This window comes from Marmota flaviventris, chromosome X, assembly GCF_047511675.1.
Source record: "Marmota flaviventris isolate mMarFla1 chromosome X, mMarFla1.hap1, whole genome shotgun sequence".
NCBI lineage: Eukaryota > Metazoa > Chordata > Mammalia > Rodentia > Sciuridae > Marmota > Marmota flaviventris.
In genome coordinates this window covers 111,539,445-111,560,592 of record NC_092518.1, presented here as the reverse complement: position 1 = coordinate 111,560,592, position 21,148 = coordinate 111,539,445, and the positions used below count along the sequence as shown (strand labels likewise).

The 21,148-nt window shown below is 36.3% G+C and overlaps 1 non-coding gene across 1 annotated transcript; it reads right to left on the bottom strand.

The window, feature by feature from the left end:
- Positions 1-339: 339 nt before the first annotated feature.
- Positions 340-415, bottom strand: Trnag-ucc (transfer RNA glycine (anticodon UCC)). The gene has a single exon. It is a non-coding gene; the product is annotated as a tRNA-Gly (tRNA).
- Between the last annotated feature and the right edge of the window lie 20,733 nt (positions 416-21,148).

The window sequence follows — 21,148 nt, the reverse complement described above, 5'->3', positions numbered from 1 at the left end:
AATTTTTCATCTTTTGTTTCTATATAGTTCCTCTATTTGTACTGGGAACTTTGAATATAAAGACAGAAGTATTGTCTTGAGCAGGATTATGTGTTGTATATCTTCATACACTCCACAGGGTCTAGTATAGTGTTGGGCATATACTTGGCCCTTAATAATTGTTCTTTGAATAAATCACCCAAACCTGCAGGAGTTAAGACAACATGTAATGGTGGTGTACAGTGCTGGCCTGAGACACATGGGCAGTTCCCAATGAACAGATCTTGAAAGTTTCCTTTCTCTATCAAACTGAGGCCCTGTGCAACATTGACTGGCTCTTTTTTTTTTTTTCTTTCTTTTTGGCAGTACTGGGTTTTGAACCCAGGGCCTTGTGCATGGAAGGCAAGCACTCTACCAACTGAGCTATATCCCTGCCCCCCCCCCCCCCGCCATTGACTGGCTCTTATGATCAATCTTTCAAATTAGAATCTTCTCCAAATTTTCTGAGTAAGATATTTATATACCTCCTCTTCTCTCTCCTTTTACCTCTCCTCTCCTGTTCTCCTCCTCCTCTTTCTTCTTCCTCCTCTTCCTTTAAATGGCAGATCCAAGGATTTGGCGGTGTCCTTCCTACTTTTGAACCTGTTTGAGTGGTTGGAGACAAGGGACACATGGAAGCTTTTTATTGGTGCACATGAAACCTTGGGCTTCTTTTACTCATAAGTATGTAGGGAGTGGCTAGATAAGGCTTTTAAAAGTGAATATAAAAAGAAAAGTGAGGATTGTTATATGTTGATGTTTCCTGGAATTAATATCCTGACCATGTAGTTCTACCCCAGAAGGGGATTTACTTTAACATGGCACATACTTTATCAAGTAATCTTTGGTCTGGATCAGTATATGATCACATAACTAGTTTCTCAATATACATGCTTGGGTTTCATTTCTTACACACTATAATTTATGAAAACCTGGTGAAAGTTGCCTTGATATTGCTGACCCTAATATGGACATTAAATCCACGAGGACAATATTTTTAGTGAGCAAGTGTGTTAATCTATTTGGCGCCATAAATATTCACATCTTTAATATATAGTTCCCCACACAGGGTTCAATGTAGAGATGTGTAGCATAATAGATAAATATGTGGGCTTGGAAATCAGATATGCCTGAGTCAAATTTTACCTCTGCCTCATAGGAGCTGTTTCATGTTGGATGTATCACTTCACCTCTCTGTGCTTCCAGTTACTAATTTGCAAAATGGACTAAGATTAATTGCTTTATGTGGTTGTTATGAAGTCAAATGGCAAGATGCATGTAGTGCTCTTAGCACAGTGCTTAGCTTATAGTAAGTATATAAGCTTTTAAGGAAGAAATGTAAATTTCTTCCTAAAACATGAAACTTAGACAGTACCCAGGGCCATTGCTTTCTATCTTGCTTACCACTAGGTTCGTGTCTTCAGTTTCTGAGGCTTGTGAAGATTCTCTGGACACAGAGGCTCAAGTTGTCATCTCCTACCCCACAGGAGCAGATGGGAGCTTTTACACTAAATAGGATGTCATTTTGAGTCACCATTGTTCTAATTTCTTTAGATATTTCTGAAGAATGATAGGATTGCCTTTAGTTTAAATTTCCCTCCTTCCCAGATAAGTTTTCCAAATGCCCACCTCCCATTTCCTCAATCAAGGCCAGAGTTGAAGGAAACAGGCCTTTAACCTCCAACAGGCTGAGAGCACCATTTGAGCTCAGGAACAAATTGTATTGGAAAAGCAGCAAAATCACTGAAATGAATTGTCATGGAATGGGGCTTCAAATGAAAGCACAAGACAGAGCCTGGTCCTAATTGGCAGTGGAGTTAGTTAAGAGGCTAATTCCAAATGCTCCATTGTGGAACTTTTATAACATTCTCCCCACTTCTCTCTTCCCTCCTCCCCCAAACCACTTCCTTTGACCCTCACAGCTTTTGGAAGGTGATGATCATTAGGCTGGTATAACACTGAGTTATTTCAATTTTTTAAAAAAATCTATAATCTATGAGCTATGTGCAGGCACAGAAAATGTCTGAACCATGGTACAATTTGAAATGTTCCTTGTATGAGGGTGATTAATGATCCCCCAAATATGTCCACATACTAATCCTGGGAACCTGTGAATATATTACCTTAAATGCTAAAGGAAATTTGAATAGGTGGTTTAGTTAAGAATCTTGATATGGGAGGATTGTTAAGGAATATTGAGTTGAGCTTAATATAATCACTAAGGTCCAAATGGAAGAGACAAGAGAGAAGTCAGAAATAGATGATAAAATAGAAGCAGAGATTAGAGTGATGACTTTGAAGATGGAGGGAAGGGTCAAAAGCCAAGAAATCCAGGCAGCCACAAAAGCTGAAAAAGGTAAGTAAATAAATTTTCCCTTCAAATTCTCAAGAAGAAACCAGCCCTACCTACGTTGTGAATAACCCAGTGAGAACCATTTTAGACAATTGGCCTCCAGTATGATAAAAGAATAAATTTGTATTGTTTTAAGCCAGTCCCCCAAATTCTCTCAGATATGTTGTAGAGCTAGAAATTATTTGTATTAGAATTATTTTTTGTTCACATTATTAAAAGACATGATTTATTAAAAGCTTTCACTAAAATGCAATGGGAAAATGTGTTATGCAACATTGAGCCCATTTGTGCTTTGGTCTGACTGGCTGGCAGAGAGCACTGCAGGAAACCCAGGATACAGGGTCTTCTGGACCTTGGGGCATTGAATCAAATTTATGGGTGGGATATTTGTGACTGATCCGTGTAGTTGGATGTAACAAGTGATACCTGGGATGAGAGATTGCTAAAAGGGAAGTGAGAGCTTAAAAACTAAATCCCATTTATCACACTTTTCCCCACATCTGCCCAGTGAAAAACTGAACACTTTGGCTGTGAGCATCATCTGTGTGACTAATTCAGCTTCAAACCTGTTCCATAGAGCTCCTGGAATAATGTTTTGTGTTTGCCTAGTGTTATAAACTTTGATTGGAAACTGGCTGCTCTTTTTTCGGCCCCTGTAGGATTTGGTCTCCTTCTGGTACTCTGACATCTTGCGACTTCTACTGCCTATTGTGAATTCCTGGTCTTCTCTAACTTCAGATCTTTGGGCTAACTGCAGATACTTTTCCATTCTTTGTTAGAGCCTTGTATTTCCTGCTTCTAAGAGTCCTTTGCCTTAACCGTTGCCACCTAGCCCCTGGCACCAAAGCCACCATCAAATCCTGATCAGGAGACCTCCTAGATTCTTTGAGATGACACTTTCTGAGAAAAAATTCTCCTTTCCACTGTATGCACACCCAGGGCATTTTGGCCCAGTAACAAGTAGCAGCTTTACAAATGAAAAATCTTCCACTCAAAAACCTGCCTTGTCTGCAACCAACACACTCCATCACCTCCCTTTCTTACCTCTGATCTCACCTCCATATTACTGGAACAAAACTCAGGAAAACTGAGAGGCTTTGAGCCCATTAGTAGCTTTACCCCCTCATCTCCACTTATGGTTTGATGAATATGAGGAACATGGACCTGATCAATTAGACCTTTAAAGATGCATATCAGAGCTATATAGCTAATGTAGTTTTCAATTCAGGAAGGAGAGATTTCCTTTTTCTGAGATCTGTAGCTTCAGAATAGAATGATACCTCTCAATATAGGCCTATAGTATAACATGTGTAACAGATTCACTTATTAAACTATCAGATGGCTTCAGGAAAATCCATCCAAATGTGAGTGCTGATTTCTCAGGAACTGGACAATTGAGCCCAGGTATTATAAAGGAGCACCTCTGACTTGTTTATGGGTCTAAGCTTACAATTACAAGAGCCCAAGAATATCAAGTAAGCCATATTGAATTTTTAAAAAGCAAATGATGTGAAGAATTTGAGTGGTGATAGAACAGATAGAACAGACTGCATTGGAATAAAAGTCTTTGGAATTCAGGAGGGCCTACTGGGTCAGGTGAAGCCTGGGCTGAGACAGAGATGTAATCATTTATTTAATGATTTGGTTTTTATAGGCTTGAGTACATGGTGGTTGGACTCCAAGTAAGTTCAAAATCAGATCATACCACAGAAGGATAAGAGCAGGTAAATATAAGTATCCATAATAACAACTGAACCAAGAACCAGATCATTGGTCAAGCATGAGGGAGGCAGTTGACCAATGGTCATCCAAGGAGATATCAGTTGGCAGAGTACATATAAGCTATTGATCAATTATCAAGGAATTATGGCAGTATATATTAGGGATTCATATCAGAGTTCAGACTAGGAAATACTTTTGTATGGAAATTCAGTATCAATACTGGGATACACGTCAAGAAATCAGACACAGGAAAGGAAAGATATTGTGGGGTTGCCAGCACCCCACCAAGGTAGGTTCCTGCTCAGGAGGTGTGAGCTGCCTGAGAAATAGTAAGTCTGAAATAATTACTAAGAAATAGAGACAGAGCCAGAAATTAGATAAGTAAAGCATCTGATAGGTCTTCCAATCCTGATAGGATCTGGAACTGAACAACTGAAAAATAGCCCCAATTCTTTAATTAATTTAATTCTTTATTTAATTAATTTATTTAATTCTTTATTTATTGATTCTTACATCAAAGGCAGGGATAAAGTTTCAGTGGGAGGAGTCTTGGTTCAGTGCTTGTTTGGTGTGTGCTTCTTGGTATGGCCAGGGTCTTGCCTTAAACAGGTTGATTGGCATTTTGGCAAGCCACACCCATCTCAGAGGTTGTGTGGCTCCAGGGGTTCACTCCATCTCTGATGCTGTGCTGAACTTGTGATGGAGCTGGATAGGAAGCCACATGAACCAGACATTCTCAAACCAGCAAGGTTGCTGCTAGGAGTTCCTGATGCCAGGCTTTCCTGTCTGATGGTTTCCACATCAATTTGGTTCATGCACAGTTCATGGATGGCTCCCAGCAGAAAGACATGGAACTGCTCTGATTATCGAGGGATGATGGTGTGATAGGCTTCTGGGTGTGGTGGGCTTCTGAGTGTGGGCAATAGGGAGTGGTAGGGAGGTGGGGCATGAAAGTGGACAATTGTGGTAGAGAGATGGAAAATATTGGAGAGGTAAGGCCTGTCTTGCTGCTGCATTTTGGGGTTGCTAATTTGCCTGAGTGTATCCCTGGTGGTCTCTCTGCAAGTAGGAGCAGCATTGAGATCTTGGGACTGCAGCATGGCTGAGCCTGAGGTATCTGAAGCCCAGATTGGTGGGATAGAGACTGGGTTTGCGAGGGCTAATCTGGGTTGGTGATCCGAGAGACTTAAACACAGAGCTGAGAAACTGTTGAACACTGACAGAGACAGTTCGACTTTCCAGAAAGATTTATTTTATTTTTTGATTCACTAATCTCTCTACCATATTTGGAACAGGTTGTTTTTTATGCATCAGTGTGTGGACGACAATGATATATGAATGATGTTTTGCATTTTTTTATGTCTTTAATATTTTCTTTGTTTGGATTCTTTCCCTCTGTTGTCTATTTTCTTGGATTTTCTTTCCAACTTTTCTCCAACTAACAGCCAATCTCTGTCAGCTCCTCTTCCACTCCATTCAACTAGATCCCACCTCCTACAGTTTGTATTACCTCCCAACAGTCCATTCAGGTATGAAATACATCAGTGGATCAATTCATTGATGAGGTTAGAGTGCCCATGATATAATAACTTCCCCAAAGCCTCGTATTTGAACATTGCTGCACTAGGGTCCAAGCCTTTAACACAACACATGAGCCTTTGGGGGACATTCCAGATCCCAACATAACATTTTACCCTCTATCCCCACCCAATACCACCAACCTCATCTACTCCTTCTGTAGCCCATGCTACCCTTTACCCCATCTCCCTACCAATCCCACACAGAAGCCCACCACACCATCATCCCTTGCCCATCCATCAGCTCCAAAGCACTAGCAGACCTACACCACTGTTACTACTAGTGAGCAATGCCCACCCCTCCTTACTTGCACTTCAGGTATCAGCCTTACTCGCAGTTCAGGTATCAGTTCAGGTATCAGACATTACTTTAGAATGTCTTCCCTGACCAATCAGTTTGGATTAGGTTTCCCTGCTTTATTTTCTCATGGCACCCACCTTCCTCCCCTTCTTCAAAGTACTGATTACAACACTAATCATACAGTGTTTCTGGTGATTGTGTTTAATGTTTATCACCCCACAGGATCCATGTCTATATTGTTCAATTTATTTAAACTATATCTAGACATACAGTAGATCTCAAAAAATTTGCTGAATCTTGTATCAACTGATAAAGATAAAAATATCTGAGGCTTTAAGTAGCTAAGGTGCTCAGAGTTACAAAGCTAGTAAGTGCCAGAGCTGAGATTCAAACTCTGGTCTGGGTGCCTATGAATCCTATGGGTTCTTAATCATGATGCCACTGTTTCCTGCCAGACCAGCAACATCAACCACACTTGGAACTTGTTAGAAATGAAAATCCTCAGGAACTGCCTGAAATCAGAAAACCTGAATAGTAACTGAATTAGACACCCTGGAGGTGAAGCCCAGCACTGTTTTAACAAGTCTTCCAGGTGATTTTGAAGCTTGCTCAACTGTGAGAACCAGTGCTATATATGACACTGTCCATTATGTGGGTCCTACTTGCTAGGAGATCCAAAGTTGTTCCTAGTCTATGCAAATGGCCCTAATGCTGCCTAGTTGGGGGGGCTCAACATATAATAGTTATTTAATAAGCATGTGTTGAATCATAAGTGAAATGAGCTCTTGGGCATATTAGGTTTTGAAAGATATGAATAAGCTTTCTTTTGTCAAAACTGCAGGAGAAAAGTGAAAACACTATAAAAAGCCTAATATAAGGGATATGACACTTGCCTGGAGAAAAGTTTCAAGATAAAATTATTCATTTTTATTTCCTCCTCTCTCCTTCCTTCTTTCTATTTTATTTTTTTTCTTTTTATTTTATTTTTTAAATATTTTTTAGTTGTCAATGGACATTTATTTTATTTATATGTGGTGCTGAGAATCGAACCCAGGGCCTCACACATGCTAAGCAAGCACTCTATCACTGAGCCACAACCCCAGCCCCTTCAGGCTAATCTGGTTAATCTTTTCTATGGAACTGTCTCTGATCCCTATTGATGACTTTTTTCTTTGACTTCTTTATAGCATTTAGAATTTCATTTAAGCTATCCCTGGATCATATGTGGTGATGATGCATTTTTTTGTGTGTGTTTCAGATATATAAATCACTGTCTCCATAATGAAACTGTATTCTCTTTAGCATATGGAGTGTGTATTTTCTTTTGCATTCTATAGTTTCTGCAGAGGCCTTAAATATAAAGTAACATGTTGGGGTAATGTTTCATTAAACTATCTTCTATGAGTTGTGTGTTTATACCTTGCCCTTTCTATATTCAGAAAAGATATTTGTCACCTAAGAATTCATTATAGGAGAATTGAAAACAAAAGAGTAAAATTTAGCCTTTGAGTTTTAAAAGCTTGTTTAGAATTTCCAGAATGAGAACTTTTGAGCTTTAAATGCCCAAGTCCTGAAGAACCCAGGAAATACACTTCATGACTAACACAATAGATTGAAAAGCATACAGGATCATCCAAAGCTAGTTTTCTTTCCTTCAAATTAGATGGGGATTCCATGGTATATGAGAGGATTGAGAGAACAAGAATGAGCCCCTAATGAGTCCCTTAACAGAGCTACTGTAACCTACCCTTGTGGGCTGAGATCCAGGTTGAAGAACTACAATCCTCAGTAGGTGGGAATGTAGGTAGAGAGACTATGCTTTGCCACTCTCCATACAAGGGGAAGCAGCAAGCCCTTTAGAGATCCCCTGAACTCAGCCTGTTGGCAGAGTAGTAGAGTGGGTTGATGAATGTGTTTCTCAGGAGATTGGATTTGAAACCCCATCACAATCCCTTGGAAACTGACAAGGTATTTATAAGAACCAAATATTTTCTGGATATGTACAAGGGTCTCTGGGACATGACAGAATTTAAGTTCAAGGTTAAAAAGGAATAGCAGTGATCTGAGTGCATCTGTAACAGGCCTGGGTGAAATTAGAATATTCCTGCAGAGAATATCCTATGTACAGAGAAAATCAAGGCCACAAATGGATTCCAGGGAGAATAGCAGCACACAGCTGAAGATCAAATACTTTCTGATGATCTCAGTCACAACCCCATAGAGAGTAGGGACAGCTTGAATTGACTTAGATTGTTTTTATACTGTCTGGAGGAATGAGGCTCAAAATAGACCAAGATATAAGAAAAAAAATTCTTGTGCATGTGAATTTGTGGGTTCACATTTATATCATCTTCACCAAGGCACATTATATTTGATCAATTGAATTGAATTAATGAACCAGACCCTTTTTCCTGAGGCCAACATTTAGGAGAAAGTGAATTGGAAAACTAGAAGCTCCTGTTGGGGATTGGGTAAATTACTGAAGTGCTCCCTGAGCTGTCCTCACTCAGCATGCTTTTACCCAATACTTCTCAACTTCCCTAGTCTTTGATAGTGAAAATACTGTCTCAAATACTGCACAGTGAAGTATCCTAGTTAGCCAAAGGAGATTGTAGGTAGATTAAACTACTTACTGAGGCAGGAATAAGGGTGAATTCAGTCATTTCAGAGTTTTTACACATATACAGAGGTTGAAATAAGAATAAGTTTTAAAATAAGTCCCAGACACCCAACTTTGCATGTAGTTACAAATGTATGACTTGATTATTGATTTTTTTAGTAGACAAACAGAAATGGACAGGTTCATATTTTTACCTGGGCCATAGCCTGAGTATTGCATTTGGAAGGGCCACATTATTTATTAAAGTGTGCAGGGCTGCTATGATTATGCTATAGATAGGCAGAGGTCTCCCGAGTCAATTGGGGTTGTCGAATCACATTCAATGAATGTCCTAGCGTCTCAATTGAAGAAGCCTGCTATTGAGGGACTTCCCTAGAGTAATCAATTAAAGGCAGTAGCATTAAGCAGCTAACAGTGCTGGGAAATCAATACCAGCATGGGGAAGAAACAATTCCCTGCAATGATTTCTATGCAAATTCTGATTCTTGTATCTAATGACATTAGGATTCACTAATGACACATAACTCAAGGAGGTGCTTCTTTCTCAGTAAAGCATGAAGCACATTTTTGCCCCTACAACCTTGGCAGTCACTTGGGAGGCCCTGTTTCACTGCTGGGAAGCAATAGATTAAGATTAAGGCAGCCCAACTTTCTATATGTCCCTTCTGAGGGAGAGATGAAAGTATGACAGTGAATTTCTGGAGATTGGAATGGGTCCCTGAAAGGGCCAGGACCACTCATTCTTTCATTCATTGAGTATTTGTCTGCACTGGTCTTGCATGTTTAACTGCTTCTTCCATAGTTACCATCAAGAGAGTCCTCAAAGACACCTGAAACTCAGCTTAAACTGCTTTGAGAGTATCTTCAGATTCCATTGCTTTTTCCCAATATTAAATCTTATATTAGCATGCATTTGACCCCAATATATACAGTGAAAGGCATACTTCTTTTATTCTCTACTATGTCTCAGCTTATGTGTAATTTAGATAAGTGTTCCATGTTCCGTTTAGAAGATGCAATCAAATGTTGAATAAATGAGATGATATATTTTCATTGCTCATATACCCCACCTACATTTGATAGAATATTCCATCTCAGTTGTTACTGAAATCTCCAGGCTTATGTTAAGTACTGGGTATCTTTGGACAATCACAGGGACTATTCAGATCTTCTCTGTACATACTGTTCCCCACTGATGGCACATTCATTGTCCAAGGCTTTTAATGGCTAGCACCCCTGCTGATTTTGGACCAGATTGAGAAACAGGGGTTTCTGTCCATGCTGGGAGCCCTGGAATGGCCTTCATCAAATACCACATTGCCATTTCTTCTGCGATTCTGCCATTCCCTGGGTACTGTCAAGGAACAGGGTACCTATACTCTCTACTTGTAGAAACTGTTAAATTCTAGTAGCCCTACCAGTTTTGAGGACATTGCCTTGAAGCTCTAAATACCTCTTTATTTCTGTTTTCTACACTCAGAGTCATTTCCATTTTAAGACAGTTTAATTCTTTTCTAAATTTAGCCTTGGTTTTAGTTGAATCCCTGGGTCACATTGCCCTAGGAAGGCTGCATGCATGCATTTCTGTGTCTGCACACCTGGTGGGAGGGCACTAATTCTTTCTGAATTTTCCCTTTCCCATCCTCCCTGCGCTTCAAATTACCCTTCACCTAGCAAACTTCTAAGTCTCAGCTTATGTATAACTTAGATAAGTGTTCCATGTTCTCCTAGTCTAATTAGGTCCCCATTATGCACATGTATAACACCGTGAAGCTATTCTATGTAGCACTTGCCATAATGAATTATTAGGGTAATCGTTAATATTTGCTTTTCTCACAGTTTGCAAGCTCTATGAGGGTAAGGACTGATTTTTAAAATTCATTGTTATATCCTATCCCCTCACATATTTACCATTTAGAAGATGCAATCAAATGTTGAATAAATGAGATGATATCTTTCCATATTTGAGAAGTAACAATCCAGAGGCCATTTTCTAACTTTTCATTCTTTAAGTTTATATGGTAGTGATAGTTTATAAGTTGAAAATCAAGAGTGCACAGACTATTATCATAGCAAAAGAGTTGGCATAAAGTTGTTTATATTATTCTTTTTAAAAGATATATTTGTAGTGATATCTCTTTTCTCATTCCTTACATAGGTATTTTGAGACCTTTTGAACTTTTTTTTTAAATAAAGAATTTTTATTCATCCAAAAACTTGCTATTAAGAGTTTGAAAAGGCAAATGAGAGTGGGATATACATAATTGGCAAAGGACTGGTATAAAAAATACATAAAGAACCCCTTCAGATCCACCAAAAAAGCTCAATTTAAAAATATTTAGTCTTGAACAGGTATTTCAACAAATAAGATGTCGAAATGGTCAGCAAGCACTATTAGTTACCAGGGAAATAAAAATTAAGACCACAATGAACTAACATTACAGACCTATTAGGACAGCCAACATTAAAAATATCAACATGAAAAAGTATCATCAAGGATATGGAGTTAGTGGAACCCTTATACACTGTTGGTTGGAGTGTAAATTGATACAACCACTTTAGAGAACTGGAAATATCTATTTTAGTCAAATGTAGGTACCCAGTGACCTAATGTCTATACTCAACAGAATGCACACAAGGGTATCAAAAGACATGTATAAACTGTCGATGCAGGATTACCTATAATAGCACCAAACTGAAGGCAACCTAAATGCCTATCAACATTAGAATGGATAAGTAAATTGTGATATATTTATGCAATGGAATATCATAGAGCAATTCAATAAGCAAAATTTTACAATGTGGATTAATCTCAGATATAAGGTTGAGAAAGGAGCCAGATCAAAAACAGAATCCAGGGGCTGAGGTTGTGGCTCAGTGACAGAGCACTTGCCTTGCACATGTAAGGCACTGGGTTCGATCCTCAGCACCATATAAAAATAAGTAAACAAAGATATTGTGTCCATTTATAACTAAAAAACCCCCAGAATCCATATATATAAATTTTAAACAAGACAAAATGATTGATTTGTGGTGATGGAAATCAGAATATGGGTAGAAGACCAAGATGGACATGAGAGAGGCTTTTGGGATGCTGATAATACTCCAAGTTTTGATCTGGGTGTTGAAACACAGGTGTGTTCACTTTTATTATAAACTTTGTACAATTAAGATTTATATTTATTGTATTGATATGTTATACTTTAACAAAATTTATAAGACATTGGAAGAATGCATTTTACTAAGTGAATTTTAATGTTCCCTTTAGCTCTAATACACTATGATTTTGAGAAAATTCTTTGAAAATAAGAAAAACACCTTGTATTTGTAGAAGGTTTTATTATCAGTGGTAGCTTACCATGAATTTGTAGTTATTTCTGAAATTATGGCAGATAAATTATTTAAATTTCTATATATTTATTTTTCATTTGAAAATTTAACTGCCTCCCTCCCCTTCTGACTCTCATTCATTTCCTACTTCCTTTAAACTTTTTCTATCAAGAAACTAGATGCGCCACCAGAGACATATACCATGGAGAGTCATCCATTATTGCCATTTTGAACTGGCAGTAAACAATGGCAAAGCCTCTGGGATGCAAGTCATAAGGTTTAAGGAGAATGTTTTATGTTTTCATGAAGTCATTTTTGGTTTTGGATTCCCCAAATTAGGTTTTTACTTAAAGGCATAACACAGCAGTGGAAATAATGATTTCTCCAATCACTTGACTTCTGTTGGGCATCCATAATTTTAATATCAGGAAAATAATGCTATAGAAGAATAAAATAATACATTCAACATTCACTTCCAAATGTAATCATTCAAGTGATATCATCTTTATCATTGCCATCACTTTATTTAGGCTTATCAGTAAAACTGAGTTAATGAATCCACCAGTGGGCACAGTTGATAAAGTAGTTGACTTACTCTGAGAGATTAGAATATGGCTTTATGGCCACCATTGAGCTTGTTTAGAACACACTATGTGTTTTTCTTTCTTGGAGCCTTTTTCTTTCTTTCAGATATTCATTAAGAACTCAACTTTCCTGGTATCTAAATGAAAGTGTCCTTTGAAAGTATATTGCCTTTCTAATTCTTGGCCTGGGGAAAAATGTCAGAAAATTCTTTAAACCTATTTAGTGAAGTATTTTAAATGCTCATCTTGCACATTTGAGTGAAGTGTAATTTACATTTCATAAAAGTAGAAGCTGAGCAGCAAGCTGTAAGTAATTATCATATAATTAAATGTCTACTATGAAGGGAATGAAAACGTGAGCTCCTTCGTGATTTCCGTGACTGGGTTATGTAATGCCAAATTAAATTATGGCTCTTTATCTCAGGAAGTTTCCAGGGGACCTACTCAAGAATTGAAAAGATACCTCTGAGTTTCCAGTATAGTTTCAGCTGGAAACTGATGCCATTATGTTACCATACAAGCAGGCCATATGGAAATGGTTACTATAGCTTTGGTTTTAGAAATGGAAACCAAAGCGTCTATTCCTCTTACTGACTTTGAAAACCCCTTCTCCTTATGTTAATATTTGTAAATGGAAAACACCACCCTTATAATTAATACTTAATTAGTACCATGAATGAGTTTTATTTTTCAAATTTACAAAATTTTTGGCTTCGGAGATGATAATCAAATGCCAAATGTATTTGTAATTAGTTGAAATATTCCCCTAATCTGATTTTGTTTAATATTCATTTAAAACATGTATTGAGTATCTGCTAAGTTCAAGATGCTAGAGGGCATTTGAAGGTCAAAAAAGACATGTTCTTTGCTTTGAAGGAGATTGTAGCCAGGAAGGGTATAAAAGCTGTGCCTACAAAAATTATAAAACAAGACAAAACTGAATAGCTACCATAGAATATAAGGTGTGGAAGAACTCACAGGGAGGGACAATCACTTCTGTTTCTGACTAGCTAGAGGTGGCCAGGTTTCAAGAAGATAATATTTAATTTGGTGGATGAGGGATAGCTTACTGAGGAGAGTAGGAGGAGTGTGAGAAGTAGGAAACCACCAGTACAGGGTTTTTCAGTAATAAAGTAGGCCAATTGGGTTACTTAGTCAACAGTCATAGTGGCAATTTATCTAAACTTGTGAATGTAATTATTATGTTTCACAAACTTTCTTCAAGTTAAAAGCTATAATGTAATATTCTTTAATATTTACATTGTTTGGAGCATGTAGGGAGTATAGAGAGAGATATGGATGGATATGGAGTTTGGAACTCGATTGTAAAGACTCTTAGGCACCAATCTAAGGAGATAGAATTTATTTAGAGAGTCATTCATTTAAAAAATATGGAGGGACTTTGTGTATCAGTTAATTTAAAATGTATTGGTGATATAGTGAAGAATATCTTCAGTGCTTACAGGGAAATTAGTAGAGGAGATGAATGAGAGGTATGAGGGCATCTATCCTAGATAAGACAGGAGAGGCCTCAGAAAAGGCATTTATTCTGGAGATAAGAATCTCTGAGTTGAAGTAGGAATAAGAATATGGGTTTTCCTGAAATGATAGAAATGGGAAGGGTGTTTCAAATGATAGAGCATGAAAAAACATGGGTATAGATAATCTGGTAAGTTCCTGGGACTGCTATACTTGAACCTAGGATGTAAACTGAGTTGTAAAGAGGTGATCCTGGGGAGCATTAGGGACCTGGATATGAAATATGACATCCTCTGTAGATGCTATTTCTTGTCTCAGGTGAAAATTAAAAGTTAGATCTATGATAGTGGGGAGCAAGAAGAAGGTATACATTTGAGAGAGATTTAGAGGGTAGAATTGACAGGACTTGCTAACCAGTTGCATGTAAATGGTAAAAGTGGGTAAATGCAGAGAAAGTATGAGACTCTGACTTGGGTGTCAGGGAGTGCCATTCACTGAGAATAGAAATCCTGAGCTTACTTTTACCTATATTGAATGTGAGGCACCTGCCATATATCCAAATGGGGTTAAGGAAAAAGGTTGGATATATTATACAGAGTGTGGAAGTGTAGTTTGGGTTACAGATGTAGCTTTGAGATCATTCAATATAAGGAGCCACAAATCTGAATGTCCATAAGATCCTGGCAGGTAACATAAATGGATGATTCTAGTTGAGGTCGATATGGGGTTAAGAGAAAAGGAAGAGATGAGCACAGGCCCTGCCCAAAGGTATCAAGTAAAAAAAAAATTGATAAGTTTGCCAAACAAAACTCAGCTGAAGGCAATATGAAGCTTAAAGAAACCAGTTTTGCACCCTTGAGACTATATTACATCTATAAATTAGCGATTAGAATGGATGTAGAATTTATACAGGGGTAGTGTGTACGATACAGAAAAGGCCAAGGACAAAACTCCAGAGGAGTAACATGAGAAATAGGCACATACTCAGGTGTGTTTCCCATTTTCTAAATGCATTTGATTTTTAATTTGAATTTTGAGAAATAGTACTTTGCACATATTTTCTTCCACTCTATAGCTAGTCTTTTCATCCTTTTAGCAGTGTCATTCACAGAGCAAAGTTTTTAATTTTGTTGAAGTCCAATTTATCAGTTTTCCTCTTGTGGATTATGCTTTTGTTTTAAAGTATAAGAACACTGCCTAGCTCTTAGTTATAAAAATTTCTCCTGTGTTTTTTCCTAAAGATTTCATGATTTTTTATGTTTTACATTTATGTATATGATCAATTTTGAATTAATTTTTGTATAGATGAGATTTAGGTGAAGGTTTATATTTTGACTTTGGATGTCCAGTGGGTGCAGTACTGTTTGTTATCTTTCACACCTATTATGGTTTGGATATGTAGTATCCCCCAATAGCTCATGTAAGAAACAATATAAGAATGGTTAGAGGTGAAATGATCACATCATGAACATTATAACTTAATAAGTGAATCAATCCTCTGATATGGATTAACTGGGTGGTAAATACTATAGGCAGGTAGGATGTGGTTGGAGGAGGTAGGTCACTAGGGGCATTGTTTTGTAGTTTATGTTTTGTCCCTGGTAAGCAGAGCTCTCTCTCTCTCACTCTGCTTCCTTGTTACCTTGTCCTGAACTGCTTTCCTGTGCCATGTACCCTTACACCATAAAGTTCTGCCTCACCTTAGACCCAGAGCTACAGTCAGCTGGCCATGGTCTGAAACTCTGAAACTGTGAACCACAAGAGATTTTTCTTTCTCTCTGTTATTCTTGTCAGTTTTTTTTTTATCTCAGCAAGAAAAAAAAAAAGCTGACTAAAATAGCACCTTTGTAAAAAATAGTTTATATATTTGAGTCTATTTTTGAGTTCTCTATTTTGTTTCATTGATTTATGTGTCTGTCCCTGTGATGATACCATACAGTTTTGATTAATGTACATATATATAAGTCTTGAAATTGGGTAGAATGATTCTTATTACCTTTATTTTTTGGTACTGGAGATTGAACTCTATGGTACTTTACTGCTGAGCAACATCCCTAGCCCCTTTTTATTTTTTATTTTGAGACAGGGTCTCACTAAGTTGCTGAGGGTCTTGCTAAGTTGCTGAGGCTGTCCTTGAACTTGCTATCCTACTGCCTCAGCTTCCTGAATTGCTGGGATTACAGGTGTGACTAATTCATTCTTTTAAAAAATTGTTTTAGCTATTCTAGTACATTTGCCTTTCCAAATAAACTATAAACTTGAGAATTATCTACAAAACTTCTTGCTTGAATTAATGTAATTAATTACATTAAATCTGTATATCAGTTTGTGAAGAATTTACATTTTACTGAGTTATTCAATCCATGAACATGTTGTGTATTTAGATTGTTATTTCTTTCATTAGCATTGTAGTTTTTAGCATGTGAAACTATTTTTGTTTTGTTAGGTTAACACTTGAGTGTTTGATGTTAAAAGAAATTTTAAATGGCATTGCATTTTAAATTTCACTATGTGTTCATTGGTATTATATAGAAATATAATTGATTTTTGTATAATCATCATATATCCCATGGTCTTGCTGAATTCACTTACTAATTTTGGAGATTTTTGTAGGTTTCATGGGATATTCTATTTAGATAATCATGTCATCTTCAAATAATATAGTTTCTTTTTCATCTGTGTGCCTTTTATTTCCTTCTACCATATTGCCCTGGCTAGAACTTCCAACATTATTTTGAGTAAGAACAGTGATAATGGACATCCTTTCTTTGTTCTTTATTATAGGGAAGCCAGTCTTTCATCATGAGCATGATGTTAGCTGTAAATATGTGGATGCACTATATCAAGTTCAGAAAGTTCTGTATTTCTATTTTTCTCAGAATTTTTAATCATGAATGGATGTTGAATTTACTCAAATGTTTTTCTATACCAATTGACATGACCATATGATTTTTTTATTCTTTAGTTTGCTAATGTGGAATACATTGATTTTTTTCTAATGTGCCAGCTTTGAATTCTTGATATAAAACCTAATTGGTTGATATTTTTATCCATATTCATGAGAGATATTGGTGAATACTTTTCTTGGTACTGTCTGTGTGTGATTTTGATATTACGATAATAGTAGCCTTATAAAATGAATTCCAAATGTTCCCTCCTATAATTGAGAAGATATTGTGTGGACTTGGTGCTATTTCTTTATTAAAAGTTTGGTATAATTTTCCAGCAAATCCATCTGGGCTTGGAGATTTCTTTTGGGTAATTTTAAAATTACTAATTTGGCTGGGTGTGGTAGCACATGCCTGTAATCCCAGCAACTTGTGAGGCTGAAACAGGAGGAATGCAAGTTTGAGATCATTCTCACCAATTAGTGAGGCTCTGTTGGAAAATAAAAAGAGATAAGGTTATAGCTCAGTGGTAAAGTAATTCTGGGTTCATTCTCAGTATGGAAAAAACTACTAATATAATTCTGTTATAAAGCCATTAAAAATATATATTTTATATTAAGTGAGGTCCAGGTAGTATATTTTTAGGAATAATTCCATATCATATAACTTGCCAAATTTATTTCTGGAGACTTTTTCATATCATTCCCTTATTATCCTTTTGATGTCTGCATGGTTTTTATTGATATCCCATTTTATTATTGATATTAATAATTTGTGTTTTTCTCTTTGTCAGTCTTTCTATAGGTGTGTCAAATTTATTGATCCTTTCAAAGAATCAGCTATTCATTTCACTGACTTGTTTCTCTGTTTCCAGTTAACTTGTTTCCTTCTGCTTGCTTTGGCTTTATTTTGTTCTTTTTTCTAGGTTATTGAGCTGGAAGCTTAGATTATTGATATGAGATTTTAAAATTTGCTATCTATAGACATTCATATTATTTTCTTCTTTAAATTAATGTATATCAATTATACAGAATCATGAATTTCATTGTTGCATATTGATATGTGTGTATAACATAATTTGATCAATTTCATTAATACTTCTCCTTGTCTCCTCTTCCTCATCCCTCCTCCCCTCACCCTGATTTCCTTCTTCTACTTTATTGGTTTCCCTTCTACTTTTGTACACACACACATTTTTTTTTAGTTGTCGTTGGACACAATACCTTTATTTTATTTATTTTTATGTGGTTCTGAGGATGGAATCCAGTGCCTCACATGTGCTAGGCAAGTGCTCTACCACCGAGGTACAACCCTAGCCTTTCCTTCTATTTTCTTGAAATTCTTGGTTTTATTTCTTGAGCTTTAGGGGTCTTATTAAGGAAGTCAGTCAGTGTCTGCAATGATAAGTTACAGTGTTGACTCTGTTTTCTTCTAGCAGTTCCAAAATTTCTGGACTTACAGCTAGGTCTTTGGTCTACTTTGAGTTGACTTTTGTACATGGTGAGAGAGACAGAGTGATTTAGTTTCATTTTTTTAAATGTATGGACATCCAATATTCCCAGACTATTAAAGAGGCTTTCTTTTCTCCTCTGTATATTAATAGAGCTTTGTAAAGAATCAAATTTCTATACTTGAATAGGTTTTTTTTTCTGTGTCTTCTATTTAATTACTTTGATTTATATGTCTGTTTTATGTCAGTACCATGCTGTTTTCCTTGTAGAGATCTTTCACCTCCTTGGTTAAAATTATTCCCAAGGTTTTTATTTTTTTTTTGAAGCTACTGTGAATTGATTGTTTTTTTTATTACTTCTCAGTGAATTATTTATTGGTATATAGAAGATATTTTTAAATACTTTTATTTTTAGTTATACATGACAGTAGAATGTATTTTGGCAGAATACACATATATAAAGTATAACTTATTCTATTTAGGTTCCTACTCTTGTGGTCATACATGGTGTGGGGTTACCCTGGTTGTGTATACAAATACAAGGCTAGGAAAATTATATCCAATTAATTCTTCTCTTTCCTATTCCCCTCCCCACTCCCTTCCTTTCATTTCCCTTTGTCTAGTCTAGTGGATTTCTATTATTCCCCTCCCTGACCTCCTTTGTTTTGGGTTAGCGTCCACAAATCAGAGAGAACATCTGGCCTTTGGTTTTTGGGGATTGGCTTATTTCACTTAGCATATTTTCCAGTATTATCCATTTACCAGCAAATGCCATAATTTCTTTCTTATTTATGGCCAAGTAATATTCCACTGTGTATATATACTACATTTTCTTTATCTATTCATCCACTAAAGGACACCTACATTGTTTCCATAGCTTGACTATTGTGATTTGAGCTGCTTTAAACTTGGAAGTGGCTGCATCACTGTAGTATGCTGGTCTTCAGTCCTTTGGGTATAGGTCAAGGAGTGTGATAACTGGGTTAAATGGTGGTTCCATTCCAAGTTTTCTAAGGAATCTCCATATTGTTTTCCATAGTGGTTGGAACAATTTGCAGTTCCAACAACAATGTAAGAGAGTACCTTTCTCTCCACATCCTTGCCAAGATTTATTGTTACTTGTATTCTTTACAACTGTCATTCTAACTGGAGTGAGATGGAATCTCAGTGTAATTTTAATTTGCATTTCTTTAATTGCTAGAGATGATGAACATTTTTTCACATATTTGTTGACCATTCTTTTTTAATTTTTTTTTTGTTTTTTAGTTGTAATTGTACACAATCCCTCATTTTCTTTATTTATTTTTATGTGGTGCTGAGGATTGAAGCTAGGATCTCACACGTGCTAGGCAAGTGCTCTGCCACTGATCCATAACCCTAGCCCTTGTTGACCATTCTTATTTCTTCTTCTGTGAAGTGTTTATTCAGTTCCTTTGCCCATTTATTGATTGGGTTATTTATTTTTTTGGTGTTTTATTGAGTTCTGTATCCTAGAAATTATTGCCTTATCTGAGGTACTTTTGGTGAAGATTTTCTCACAATCTGTACAATCTCTGTACATATAGAAGACTTTTGTATGTTGATTTTGTCTTATCCTATTTTTCTGAATTTGTTTTTTATTTCTAAAAGCTGTTTGGTAGAGTCTTTGGAGTTTTCTAAATGCTATTCTCTGCAAACAGAAATAATCTGAATTCTTCCTTTTCTACTTCTATCCCTTTTATCTTATTCTCCTGTATTCTGGCCAAAGTTTCAAGTACAATATTGACTAAGAATGATGAGAGTTATCATCCTTGTCTTTTTTCTGATTTTAGTGGAAATGCTTTCAGTTTTTCCCCATTCAGTATTATGTGGGCTATGAGTTAATCATATGTATGTAGCCTTCATGATGTTGCAGTATGATCCTTCTCACCTCATTTGTTCAGGGATTTTATAATTAAGGATTGTTGGATTTTATCAAATACTTTTTCTGCTTCTATTGAGAGGAATCATGTGATTTTGATCCTTGATTCTATTTATATGTTTATGAATTTGTATGCATTGAACCATCCTTCCATTCCTGAAATGAAATCACCTTGATCATGATAAATGACCTTTTTTAATGAGTTGTTAAATTTGACTTGCTAATATTTTACTGAAGATTTTTCATCCATATTCATCAAGGATATTGGTCTATAGTTTTGTTTCCTTGAAATGTCCTTATCCAATTTTGCTATCAGGGTGATTGGCTTTATAGAATGAAATTGGAAGTGTTCCCTCCCTTTCTGTTTTAAGGGATAATTGGAAAAGTATTGGAATTAGTTTTTTAAAGATCTGGTAGAATTCAACTATTTGTCTGTGTGGTCCTGGGCTTTTCTTTGTTGAGGGGATTTTTCTTACAGCTTCAATATGTTGGTGGTAATTGGTCTGTTTAGGTTTTCTCTATTATGATTCTGTTTTGGTAAGTCAGATGTGTCTAGAAATTTGTCTGTTTTTTTCTAGATTTTCCAATATTAGAATATAGATTTTCAAAATAGTTCCTAATGATCTATATTTCAGTTGTGCCTCTTGTAATATCTCAATTTTCACCTCCAATTTTGTTAATTTGGGTCTTTCTTTTTGTTAGTTTGGCTAAAGGTTTTTCAAAAAACCAATTTTTTCATTAGCCACTTGTATTTTTTGTTTCATTTTCATTTATTTATACTCTATTATTTATTTCTACCTATTTTGGGATTGGTTCTTTTTTTGTGAGAATTTGAGGCCCATTGTTAGTTCATTTGAGATCACAATTTATTTTATGTGAGCACGCATAGTTCTAAACTTCCCTTTTGTAAATGCATTTGCTATATC